Here is a 14,094-nt window from a genome sequence, read left to right on the forward strand (position 1 = left end):
GCTTACGCTTGAACTGTAGGATGAAACCCAACAGTCAGGCTCTCCTGTAGAACGGTGCGTACTGGTCGTTGTACTTCATTTTAACGGTCGTCTTGTGACCCCTCATCCACAGTGGCGGGAGCCTCTGTCAAAATGAAGAACCAAATAATTAGCAACTTGTTTTCATCAATTCGAGAGATTTGGTTTTAGAATGGTAATTACCACTCCATTCTTAATGAAACAGGCACGATGACCCTTGTTGAACGCAGGGTCAAGCATGGTATACTTAGTGCCGATGTTGTCCACAAGAGGTGGCCTCCTAAATAAAATTGCATAAATATAAGCATAAGCATAATTGAAATAGCATAAGCATAATTAAACACACATTTGTAACAATTTTTATTCATTTATTTGTAAACATGATTCTCATAAGCATGATTCATTCATTCATTCAAAGATTGTTTTAACATTATTCATTCATTTCTTTAGTTTGTAAAAAATAAGTAAATACATACAATCTTTCTCCAACATCCACTATATGCATATGGTTGGTCACACAGGTTCATCACATCATGTAGTTCGTTCCTTCAATAAGCACATGAGTTCATTCCTTCAATAAGCATATCAAGATGTAACATGAACTAGGGTTCATCATGTAGTAAAAACATATCAAGATTCATCACAAAGGTTCATATGGTTGATTCATATCACAAAGGTTCATCACATCAAAACAAACCTATGAGTTCATTCCTTTAGTAAGCATTTCAAGATTTTTTTAACACGAACTAGGGTTCATCATGTAGTTCAAAAATAAGTAAATATACATCAAGATTCATCACAAAGGTTCATATGGTTGATTCATATCACAAAGTTCATCACATCGAAACAAACCTATAAGTTCATTCCTTCAATAAGCATCATATCAAGATTATTTTTTAACATGAACTAGGGTGGGCTTGAATCAAATAATGCATCAAACCGAAAGCTACTTGAGAAAAACTAATTGGATGGATCGAAGGAACTTACTTTACTCGTTTCGGAGCCATCTCGATCCGCAAGAATGATGAAGAAACGAAAGAGATCCGAGGGGGACAATGCAGGGCACCAGAGAGAGTAAGAACAGAGAGGGCGGCGGGGTGGGGAGAGATGGAGAGGGGGGGGGGGCGAGCCGGCACCAGGCCTTATATGTGCCTCGACCCTACTGCCAGATAGTCCGGCGGTAGGGTCTCACATCTTACAGCCAGATCCTGTGGCAGTAGGGTCGAGCGAAGCTCACGACGGCCGTTAGTTGGCTGCTGACGTGGATTAGTCAGCTACCGCCGCGGTTACTAGCGGTAGCCTATGCATACCTATCGCCAAGCTGTGTGGCGGTAAGAAAAAGGGTTAAAACATGATATTTTTTTTGAACCGGGTCAGAATCGGTTAAACTATCTGAAAAGGGTCAAAACACGAAGAGGCTGTTTGGTTCTCAGTGTCAGCTCGCCACGCCGAAGATGCGGCCGCGCCGCAAGTGCGGCGACCGAAACGAGCGCCACACTTTTGGCGAGTTGTGGCGTGAAAAATGAACTAGCATGTTGTGGCGAGTGGTGCGGCACGCCACAACATCGGCATAAAGCAAACAGCAGCTAAGTTTAGGCGTAGGGAGCTGTGGCGAGCTGTGGCATGCATAGTCACGAACCAAACACGCCCGAAAATTTGCCGTTACCCGCTCATGATGATAAGGTGCTCCTATCACAAGATTTGACTCCAAGGCAATGTTATGAACGAAGTAATGACTCCACGGCCAGGCACATCATCACACACAAGGTTTTCATCGAGAGACAAGAGTTTGATGTTGAGAGAGAGAGGGGGCGTTGGATCCCCTCGACGATAGTTTGAGTGCATCGATGGACGTTGCTTTACATGGACGCGAACGCTACAGAGTCACTCTGTGCATTTTAAAACCGAACCGAAAAACCATACCAAAAATAAACCGAACCGAACCGATTTTTTTGTTTTTATGGTTTCTGGTTTCGGTATGGTATGAACTTTTCATACCGATTTGAATTTTGGTTTTTATGGTATATACCGAAAAACCGAATGGTTAACCGAATAAACCAAAGTAAAAGATAAATTTATATTTCTTGAAATGAACAACCGTACAAGTTGTCATTTTTCTTGTACATGAGTCAAATTCACTACTAAGCACCTACATTTTTCTTGTAACATTGTCATTTTTCTCTTTTTAAAATGCTAAGCACGTCCATAACCATCAATAGATGAATCAATGCATGCATATATACTGTACCGTATTTACCGAAGTATTAATACCGTACGTACCGAAAAACCGTATAAACCGAATCATGTAAACCGAATAAACCGAACGCACAGGCCTAGCTACGAGCACTCGGCCGCGCCGGTCAAAGGCTGCCAGCTCTGCTCTGCGCTGCGCTGCAGTACTGCCTATCTCTTCCCGTTTCATCAGCCGCTCCGTCCCCTTCCATCCCCATAGCAAAAAGTTTTCCGCGAAAGACGGTTGGTCGAACGCCTCGTCCTCCGCTTTGTCCATCCTCCATTACCGTCGCGGTCTACGCGATACGAAAGCATTCAAACTCGTAGTACGAACAACCCAAACTCCTAAAACCCTAGCCTGCCACCACCCCGTCCCCGGCTTCCCTACCCACCACTGCTTCCCTCCGTCGCCACCCGCCACCGCTCCAAGCCGAGTGCCGAGATGGCTTCCGCCTCGCCGTCGTGGGCCATCCTGGGCAGCGTGCCGCGGGTGCTGGCTGCCGACGCCGACCTCCCTCCGGGCGCCGACCTCTCCCTCGCGCTGCCGGAGCCACCGCGCGTTGCGATCCTCACCATCCCCCCGCGCATCTTCCCGGGCCGCACCACCTCCAGAAGCTTCCCTTCCGTCCGCGCCGTCGACGCCTCCGGCCTCCTCCTCCTCCATGCCAACCAAGGCCCCGCCAAGGGCCCCACCGTCATCGACCTCCCCAGCCGCCGGGAGTCCTGCTGGCGCCCAAACGTCGCGGGATACTTCGTCCTCGACGCCAAATCCGCGTCCGCCCTCCCGCTTCCCAATCCCGAGTACATCATGCACCCGGGCCACCTCGGCCTCATCGCCTCCCCAGCCGACGCCGGCCACTACATGGTCGCTGAGCTCCAGATGATCCTCGGCGGCGACCGTGCCGACCTCCTCTGCTTCTCCTCTGAAGCCGGGAATGGGTCACCAAGGACGTCCGCTACCCGCTTCCATCCCGCCCCTTGAGCCCCAATGGCGTGGTCTCGCACTCCGGGAGGCTTTGGTGGGTCGACCTCTCCTGGTGCCTCCTCACGTGCGACCCCTTCGCCGACGCGCCGGTGCTGAGGGTCGTCCCGCTTCCGGAGGGCAAGGCGCTCAAATCGAGGGAAGCTTGGGGACTGCTCGACAAGTACCGCTGCGTGGCTGTCAGCGGCGGCAAGCTGCGGTTCGTCGACATGTACAGCAACCGTAACAGCGGCGGCTCTGCTCAGATCGGCGTCTGGACGCTCGCCGATCCGGACTCCACGGAGTGGACGCTGGAGTATGAGGCCACCTTTACAGAGATCTGGGACGACGCAAGCTACAAGGCGATTGGTCTGCCCAGGAAGATCCCCGTGCTTGCGCTCATCCACCCTACGAACCCCGACGTGGTCTACTTCTTTCTGGACGAGCACCTGCTCGGCGTGGACGTGCGTGCTCGCAAGGTTGTGGAGTGTGAGGTCTACGAGCTGGTTGCGCCACCTAGCCAGCACGTGGGCACCCGTTTCGTTCATGCTTGGCAGCTGCCACGGACTCCCTGTTCAGGTAATAATCGTAATTCTGCCGTCTACGTTCTTTGATTGTACATTCTTGTTAGTGATTGGAAATGTTGTGTTTGGTGTGTAACATTGTGAGAGATCAGAGGTGTATGATGTATGACGTGGTGTCTGATTTTCTAACATCTCAGTTTTTTGTCGGGGAGAACATATGCGAGCGTCCAACTTCCAGGATATGTTAGTTTACCTTGTTTTTGTTAATGCTGCAGGGAGGGCTTATGTTTGATAAGTATAATGGGCTTCTCATATTGGGGCTTTTAGAGTAAAGCACTTTGAGTTTCAATGTTCTAGTGGTCTTGTGTGGAGAGGTTTTATGATTCACCAGAGTCACCAATTGCTGAACGATGGCTAATGCTAGTTAAAAATGCCAATTTTGCCTTAGCATATGTCCAACATTTCAATATACTACATTTTAAGCTTCATTATCTTAGGCACTGGACATATAGGTCTTTATGCTTGCTCTGGGCTTCCATTTGAAGTAGTACTTCCTCTGTTCACAAATATGTATATGATGTTCTAACTTTTTTCTGAATTGGATGTATATAGACATGTTTCAGCATGTTCACTCATTTCAGTCCATATGCAAGCCGTATTGATGAAATATCCAAAACATCTTATATTTGTGAACGGATGGAGTAAGATCGTAAACTGCTACACATACTTTTTTTTTCTGTCATGTGCCTGCTAAGAGGTGCAAGTGATGTTTACACAGCTTTACTACATGCCATACTATATTTTTTCTCAATAAATGCAAGACATTGTAATCAACACTATAGCCCCATATACACTACAATATGCCATTGACAGAATTGTTGAGTCTTATACTCCAGCTAGTACCGCTAGAATCAACGGCTGCTATTGCCCAAGGATTCCAAATTTATAATGATTTTTTATTCCTTCGTCATAACATGCCTCTTATAGGAGTACATGTATTTTTTTCCTAAAATTAATTGCCTGGTGTTAGATGGTTTAGACACATCCATTGAACTTTAACTTAGATACCAGTACAAGCTGTACTGATTTAAAAATTCCAATAATTTATTCCGCCAAGCACTATGCAAAGGCAAAGACTACATCAGGTATTCCATCCATGAGTTTATTGTGGTTCCTAGGGAGTTGGGTAAGGTTCAGCTTCAAGACTGAAGAAACTCTGTGTTTGACTTTTTGAATAGCATCGTTCTCTGTTACTTGTATGTAGTACTAGGTATTATAGTGACCCCCTGCTATTTTTGTTTTTGTTTTCTAGACTTGCAATGGGCTGAGAAAGTAGGATATATAGTGAATCAGCTGTTAGACATGGTACTACATTTCTTCGGGGGGGAAAAGTACGGAGTACTACATCTATGTTACTAAGGACTCTCCTCCGCTTCACTATATATGCAAAATTCTAACTGAATTTTGTCAGGGGAACTACTGTTTCTATTTGAAATTGTCACTTGATTAAGCGTGTGACTTCCTGAAATCCGTTATCTTTCCCTCTTTGTTTGTAGCACTACACTGCAAGGTATTAGAATGTTTTTGTTTTGTAATATTATGAGAATGCTTGTACGTGCCAGCTCCTTCACCGTTTATTTGGTCAAGTTGCCATTACTGTAACAAAAGATATATAGTCATGAATGAGCATAATGAAGCAGCTATTAAACATAAGAACAACCTAGTTGCTCTATTCGTCTAATGTCAGAAGCTGAGACTTTCTAATGCCTCTTCTTTGACGAATTTCCTTCTCCTTGTTTGTGGTAGAAGCTGAGACTTTCGAATAGTCAATCTTCTGGGATTGCGATTTTACTTAAAAGGTTCATAAACTAGATTTGCTCTTCATTTTATTTTGTTGGAGACTCTTCTCTTCTGAAGTTTCCTTGTCTAGTTTCATTTAACAACTTCCGTTTACCCTTTTTGAGTCTTTTCCGACTTCATGATCAGTCGACATAGAATGGAGGAATGATGTAGAGTACTTATGTATGAATATATTATTGCATTTCTTGCTACTGCACTATTTACTGTAGTTTATACTCCTATATTACTTTGAATACATGTAAGATGCATATATTCTTTCTGAAATAGTAGAATGAGTAGCCTAGTAAGCCAAGCAGTTCTTTTTGAAAAACAAAATTTGTGTGGTGAACTACTACTAAAATCGCATACTGCAAATGCTTTCCAAGAAATAATTTAAGCAATACTGATTTTGGTTAACTGTTTCTTTTCAACAGATGATGATGTTACGTGTCCTTCCCAATCGTCTCGTGTCCCCAAACCAGTATGCAAGTTCTTCCTTACATTACAGGTACCATATTGCAGAAGTTTTTTTCTTCTCATTTCGTTTGCTGATGTCACTTGCATTACAATTCATAATTGGCAGGGTTATGTTATTAGTATTGCAGCATATGTGTGAGTGTGCACATGCGTTTTCCTTTGAGTTTAATGTTTTGACTTATTATAACCTATCAATTAATTCACGGCAACTCATTCGTGAGACTATGAACAAAACAGTGTTGATATAACCAGTCCAATGAATTTTCTTAGAACACAGTAAGTGCCATTAACACTGTATGCCAGCTTGCACTTCTTTAAGAAAAGTTTGTATTGAGCTGTCTGTGTTCTATTGAACTGCATGCGTATATCTAAGAACTAGATGGGCATGAATTAACATGTTTCTGTTGTGTTGTTCCTTATGATCAGGGTTGTAAAAATGGCAACTCTTGTTCATTTTCACATGATTGTGGCTCCTCGAACTCAAAAAATGGAGATGGGCATGCAGTGGAGTCTGATTCAGGGACAAATGGTATTAACCTGTTAGATGAAATAAATGTAAGCCATCAAAAAGCCTGATTAACCCAGTAGAGATCTAAAGTACTCCCTCCGTCCGAAAAAACTTGTCGAAGAAATGCATAAAAATGGATGTATCTAGAACTAAAATATGTCTATATACATCCATTTCTCTGACAAGTATTTCCGGACGGAGGGAGTATGTTTTTTTGTCAACTTACTAATAGAACAAAAATCATGATGACATCCTGCAGGTTTTCATTAGGCATGGGGGCCCAACCTTATCACTGCAGGTGAAGTTGGATGAACCCTCGAAGCTCATGATGAACACACTTCGAACTAGAACAAGGAATTATTTTGCTGATATGTATTTCTGGTATGGGCTGAAAGTTATACACCCTGATCATACACTGAGATCTTATGGTGTGTTAAACAATTGCACCATCAAGCTTTCAGGAAGGATCCGAGGTGGAATGTAAGTACCACTAATCTCTATTTCTTCATTTAGTTTATCATTTTGGCATTGCTGTTACACTTTTAATAGTGTGCTTTCTCTATTTTAATTCCTTAGTATCAATTCACTTAAACTGCAGGTCATTTACGAAATATGTGGCAGACAACAAAAATAAGATGATGGTTGTGGTGAGAATGCCTGATGGCCAGTATTCCTTGGAGTTAGCAAGAGCGGGTTGCTTGTTTATTAGATCTTTAATTTGTGCATTCACGTATACCTTTGCCAAGCGCAAGTCTTGGAATGGTACAATAAACTGGGATGAACATTTCAGAGTAGTCAATGGATTGGTGCGAATTTCAAAGGCCGCAGTGTCTAATTTGGAAGGTCCATCCATGCAACTGGATGTGAAGGAGCTCATTCTCTTCATTCAGAAGAACTTTTCCAACAAGACTGCTAAGCTTGTCTCAATTTACCCTCCCTACTTTGATAATCTTTTTACGGTATTAAAATCATTGCAAATAGCAGTCTTACTTCCGCATGACCGGTTAGTTCTGGAGACTCATGTATGTTTGATGGAGTCCTTTGACAGACTAATATTTGCTATTCTCCTTAAGAGAAAACATGACGGACTTCTGGGAGATGAATTGAATAAGTGGAACACATGCATAAATCAGGCAATGGCCCCCAATGAATTTGAAACAAGTTTGGATAAGGTTCCTGTGTTTAAAGATGTTTTTAAGGCGGCGGCGGAACGGAAGGAGGAATATTCAAAGACCAAATTTTCTGCATTTCGTCTATCTAGAGATTATCCAGTACATGTACTTAGTCACAAGAACGTTACAACCGTAAGTTAGCCTGTTCTGTTTCTTTGAGTTTAATGAGCTTATTTGATAACTGAATATGTTATATTTGGTCTCAACTGTTATTTGTTATTTGCAGAAAGAAAATTCAATTTCTACAACTGTTGAACGCTTTAAAGACGACAGTGGTGTGGAGCTGATGCTGGCAGCCAACATGCCACAGTATCTTGCTACCTTACACGGGTCACTTATAGTTGCGGGTGTTGATATCTATAGAGAGTATGTCCTGAAACATCTCTATTGTGTTCTTCTAAATATCTTTTAAAATAAGGTGGTAAGTAACTGTTAGATTTACTTGCAGACTCAGCCATGTCATTGTCCGATGCGAGGATTGCATGATATCTGATCCTTTGTTAGGTATATCTCAGTGCTGGCTTAATTTGTACCTGAACATATTGTGTAGTATGTTTTTAATGTTATTTTGTTGTTGCAGTGATATCTTCTTTCAAGAATGGGATTTGGGGCTCGCAAGATAAAGGTAGCACTTCGACTGGTGGCGCACCCGCTGCGCAAGTGACGCCCGTTGCGCAAGTGGCCCCCGTTGCGCAAGTGCCTCCATCCGCTTGGCAGGTGCCATTGGTTTGGGGCTCGCAAGATAAAGGTAGCACTTCGACTGGTGGCGCACCTGCGGTGCAAGTGCCTCCATCCGCTTGGCAGGTACCATTGGTTCGCACAACGGGCGCGCTAGTGCCTCCATCCGTTCGCACACCGGGCGCGCAAGCGCGAATGGCTGGCCCACCGGGCGCACAAGCGCCAGCGCGAATGGCTCGCCCACCGGATGCGCAAGCGCAAGCGCCAATGGCTCGCCCACCTCGCCCAAGTGCTTGGCAGTCTGGAACTAAGGCCTTAGCCCATCGCCGGTCTTAAAGCTGTAGCTCAGTACAAGTTGAATGAATGCTTGAACAAAGATTTCTTAAGTGTAGCACTTTGTTACCCTTTAAAGCTAGTTAATTCTTGTTCATTGATTTCGCTGATGTGAAATGGTGTGTGTAACTGTGGGGTAGCATTATTCAGAATGTTTCAAAGGTTCAAATTCATAGTTCTATGCATTATTGACATGTTGAATAAGGTGTCAACTTGCATTTGCAGAGATTTGGTATTATCATTAAAACATAGCAGGGCATTCCTTTTTTATTTCTGCACAATACAAACCTGTCAATTCAATAGGGTATTCATTTTGTGCTGGAAGATAAAACAGTTCAGTCCAAATTCTTACATTGGTTGATGACTCATTTCTTCATGCGCACTTACATATCCAAAGCACACAATACAAGACACGCTCCACCGGAACAACTTAAACCTCCAGAATCAACAATTTTCTTTCTTAATCCCATTTACAAGCAGGTTGAGGGCCGTTGGGCCATAATGGGCGATTTTATTTATTTTTTGGTGTGGGGGATGGGCGATTTCAGCCTCATACTTGAGGTGTCCGGCAAAAGCAATCGCAATCTTAACCGCCGCATGATGGGTCGTTTCCGGCGTGTCCTTGATAATCTAATGCTCAATGATATCATGCTAAATGGGCGTGCTTGGTCCAAGGACAAAGAAAATGGCACTTGTGCAAAATTGATGGCGTGCTTGGATCACCGGATTAGCATTCCCTCTTCCCGAGTTGCTTCTTACGGGCGCTCTCTTCAGCTATTTTAGATGCGCCATTGCTTTTGCCCACGGTCGTTAAGCCTTGGGAATGCAATAGGTTTAGGTTCAAGCCATACTGGTTAACTACAGAGGTCTTCCATGACACAGTGACCAGTGCTTGGAACAATGGGGAGCTGTCTTGTATCCATAATCCAGTTGTTCGTTTTCTAGAAAAAAACTCAAAGCAACGACCAGAGCTCTCTGGAGGGCAAAAAAATTAGTGACGTTAAGGAACAAATTGTTTGGGCGAAGACCGTTATTGGTCTGATAGATCAAGCTAGAGAAACTAGATCTACTCCCTCCGTTGCATAATAAGCAACTCAACTTTGTACTTTGCATCGACACGTTATTTGAGATGTGACTAAATGGAGTGGAATCAAACATACCAAGATATATTTGGATTGGAATATGCACATTACTGTGGGCTATATGGAACAACAGGAACGACATGATATTTAACCGAAAAAACTTTATCAATTTTTTGCAGGTTATCTACAGAGCTACTGCTTGGATCCGTATGTGCTCGCTACTCACTCATGCGGACGTCAGGGAGCTTTTAGTTACTGGGTGCAATCGATCGGAGACGGTAGCACGGGTTATCTTCAACCGATTTGAATGGCGAGCTACTAACAGGCTAGGTGTATAGGCATCGTAGCCTGTTACTATTTTTGCCGGATGTGACAACTTTTTATTTCCTTTTGCTGTGCTCCGTTTGTGAGCCAGACTTGCACTTCAGACTTATTTTTGCACTTTGTTTCATAATATGGACGCATGCATCACTCTGATGCAGAGGCCGGGGGTCATTTTCCTTTAAAAAATAAAGTTGAGTCGTTTATTTTGGGACGGAGGGAGTATTTCCTTGAAGGAGAGATTCTTTGCCCACCGTTCGGTACGTCGGCCACTTCGGTTCCTATGGGTGTTCAACCAATCTTTCTAGAGTCTGGGGACGGATCATCGTCCAAGGAGGCCTTGACTTTTGTGTTAAGCTTAAGGTGAGTACTAGGCGCCGGTCGACAGGCCTAAATTTGTGCCGGTCACTGCGCAGCAGCCCGATTTCAGCGATGACAATCGTTGGATCTGCGTCCCGGTTTCGTCCACCTACCCCTCGCACGAGATTGACTCTGCCCCCGCCTCCACCTTCCCGTGCATCCCGTCGCCTGACTTCGCCTTAGCCTCCGTTTACATCACGATCCGCCTGTTTGCAGCCCCGGTGCACACCCCCATCGCAGTCCACGTTGTCGTGCCCGGACGCAGTGCCGCTGTAATATTTCTAGCTCTGCTTTGGCTTGTTGCAGCAAAAATGATTGCTGCTTCCAGGAAAAAAACAATGCAGGAAAAACATGGCACCACTGCGCATTATCGTCCACCACCCATTATCGTCCACCACCATCTTCGCCTACTGTAGCAAAAATCAATGTTGGTTCCAACAAAAATGAAAAGAGGTTCTAGCAAAAATTTAATGTAGCAAAAATCATGGCGGCGACAGCACCACCATCCTCTTGAATTGCAACAAAATCAAAAAATGGTACCAGCAAAAATCTGAAGAGGTTCCAGTAAAAAAATCATGGTGGGCACCGGCATGATCGCACGCAACCATCTTCGCCCACTGTAGCAAAGTCAAATGATGGTTCCAGCGAAAAGCAAAAGTAGTTCCAGCAAAAATTTGATGTAGCAAAAAATTCATTCCAGCAACACACCACCATATCTCTCAATTTACAGCAAAAACGAAAGAAGGCTCGAGCAAAAAAATACAATGCAACAGAAAAATCAATGGCGGCTACCATCGTTGCCTCCCACCACCATCATCACCAATTGAAGCGAATCCCCCGGTCGGTCCCCAACACCGCACCTCCTCGGTGCCGCACGCAACGACCTCCCCCCTCCCTTGCCGCGCGCGGTGGTGGGTGAGGGTGTCCCGGACTAAGGGGTCCCCGGGCTGCCGGCCTATCTCTCATGGGCCAGATAGGTGGGCCGCCCTTGATACATCGTTGGAGGCCGAGCTATAGGCGGCTCCGTGTTCTGGGAGGAAACCTCGGAAGCCTTGGCGTATCCTCGAAGTCTCGCCTAGTATGATCGGTATGTTTATCCCTTGATAGTAACCGATATATGTAACCCTAGGTACCCCTGGTGTCTATATAAACTAGAGGGCTTACTCCATTGAGAGAGAACCATCATCATCATACCCACCTAGGGTTTAGTTCATCTGATCTCGCGGTAGATCAACTCTATAATTGTCATACAAACACATGATTGGACAAGAAGTGCTCCGTCGGGATGGCTCTCCTCTCTCCCCACCCTTTCCCCTGCCCCTCCTCCTCCTCCCCCCCGCGCAACCTCGACCCTCGATGGCCCCTCGCCGGCTGGATCCCCTCTCTCTCCTCCCATATCCCTCTCCTCCGCGGCGGTGCGCGTGGTCGTTCGTGCCCCTGGGCCGGCGCGGGGGCCTATGGCAGCATCGGTGTCCTTCGGGTCCCGGTTTTGGGCGCTCGACGTCCTCGATGGCTCCTGTTGCGATTCTGATTTCGATTCTGGCTCTGTCTCTAGCTCATCGGCTCCTCTGTTGGTGGTGGCGGCAGCGCCTAGATCCAGGAAGTTTGCCCTGGGGGACAGAGGTAGGGCGGCCGCTCCGCCGTTGGTCGAGCACGGCTGGTGTTGGGTTTCTCGTCGGCGTCAGAAATCTGGCAACTTCTCCCTCTCGTCTCTGGCTCGTCGCTGTGCGCTGGTGCGATGGACTCTGCTGCTCTGCTCCCGCCCAGATCGTCGGGTGTCTCACCTTCTCCCCCTCCCTGGTTCTGGTGGCGTCGCCGTCGGCTTGCCATGAGGTCGGGGCGGGGCGGTCGACGACGGGGCAAACCCTAGATCTAGCAATCCCCCTGGAGGCTTGTGGGCCGAGGGGGCGGTTAGATGATGTGGGCCCTGGCCCGGTCCTGGGTGGGCCGGTTGTGGCCCCTTCCCTTGCGTCATTGTTTGAATTCCTCCCCTCCCCTCCTTGGGCCCTGGCCCGCTGGTTCCGGTTACTTCTACTAACCCCACCCCTTCGGCCCGCGTGGCCTGCTCGGCCCCTTTGGGTTGTGCCCGCTCAGGGTATTTATGGGTGCAGAATGGATCTCTCCCCCATTTCTAGGGTTTCCTGCCTCCTCCGCTGATCTCCGCAGGCGCCGCGTTCCCATCTGCTTCTTCCATAGATCTACTCCTCCTCCCCCACTTTCTCTCTCCTTTGTGGAGGCCCTCGCCATGGACAAGTCCAGGTGCTCCTCGAGCAAGGCGATGTCTAGTAGCAAGCGTCACCGTGAGGATTCGCCGTCGGCTGGCGTGGATCTGGAGTATGAGGCCTCCCTCCGCTCCAAGCTGGAGGCAGATCAAGCGGTCCGTGAGCAGGTGGCTCGGGACCGTGAGGCTTGGGCGGCGGGGCCGGAATGGCTCCAGCGTGACGAAAGGACTCGATCTTTGGCCAGATTTTTCCCTCGGGCATCCGGATCTGGTGGCGGGGTCTCGTCGACGCCAAACCCCTTAAAGGTTGCTGCTTTGGGTGGTGGCGCTGGCTCGACCTCATCTGGCCCGCGTCCACCTCCTCCCAGGGCCCGATGGCCCTTCCTCGCCAACCCCTATGCTCTTCCGGTTTGGGTTTTGGTCCTTGTCCTCCTTCATGCATTCCTCTGGTCCTCCCAGCAGTTCAAAGCTCGCCGAACCCTTGCCTTTGACCCTGGCTCCTCCTCAATGTGGCTTGGAGATGGCATCCTCACACCCGCGCCGCCCCCCTCCACCTCGTCATAGCGCTGCTGCACCCAACCCCTCATCTTCGCTCACTTGCCTCACTTGTCATCAGCTAGGCCACATCCAATCAAGATGCTTCAACCCACCCTTCTGCCTTATCTGTAGATCTGAGGGTCATCTGACCGTGGATTGCCAGAACCGAATCAAGCCTATCGCTTTCGTGCAGTACGGGACCGGCCTCCCGGGGTGCTCCTTCTTTGCCCTGGATAGCGAGGTCCCCTTGGTCGCCGTGGCCCCTTCACTCTGTAATGCGGCCATCATCACCGTTCAGGGCCAAAAGATCTCCCTCAGGTCTTGCTGGAAGTCCTCCGGGTCTGGGATGAGGGTGGTTGGGACTGGCAAGTGAATCAGCTGTCTGATTTCAAGTTTGCGGTGGTCTTCCCCTCCAAGGATTGTTTATGGATGATCTCTTCTTGCACGAGCTTCACCCTTCCACATAACCAGCTGGTGGTTTCGGTCAAGGCCGCGGCTTGTGGCACCAAAGCGGTGGGTCCGCTGTCTGATGTATAGGTTTTGGTTGATGATGTGCATGCTGGTCTGCGCTTTGTTCCCTTTCTGATGGCGTTTGGTGTCCTTCTTGGCAAGCCGATCGAGGTGGACAATGAGTCTCTAGACAAGCTTGGTCTGGTGCGTGTGAAAGTTTGGTGTGTTGACCCGGTCTGCTTGCGTGGCGTGGTTGACGTGTTCCCCTCCTGTGAAGGTGTTCGCCTGCAGGTGCGGGTTGAAGGTGTCGTGGAGAACCAGGCACCTCCTCCTCCTCCTCCCCCTGTCTCTATGAGATCTAATAAGTAGGGTGATGGATCT

The 14,094-nt window shown here is 47.2% G+C and overlaps 1 pseudogene; it reads left to right on the forward strand.

The window, feature by feature from the left end:
• The first annotated feature begins 2,504 nt into the window (after positions 1-2,504).
• Positions 2,505-8,962, forward strand: LOC119332954 (annotated as a pseudogene).
• Positions 8,963-14,094: the final 5,132 nt, after the last annotated feature.

This window comes from Triticum dicoccoides, chromosome 1B, assembly GCF_002162155.2.
Source record: "Triticum dicoccoides isolate Atlit2015 ecotype Zavitan chromosome 1B, WEW_v2.0, whole genome shotgun sequence".
Taxonomy (NCBI): domain Eukaryota; kingdom Viridiplantae; phylum Streptophyta; class Magnoliopsida; order Poales; family Poaceae; genus Triticum; species Triticum dicoccoides.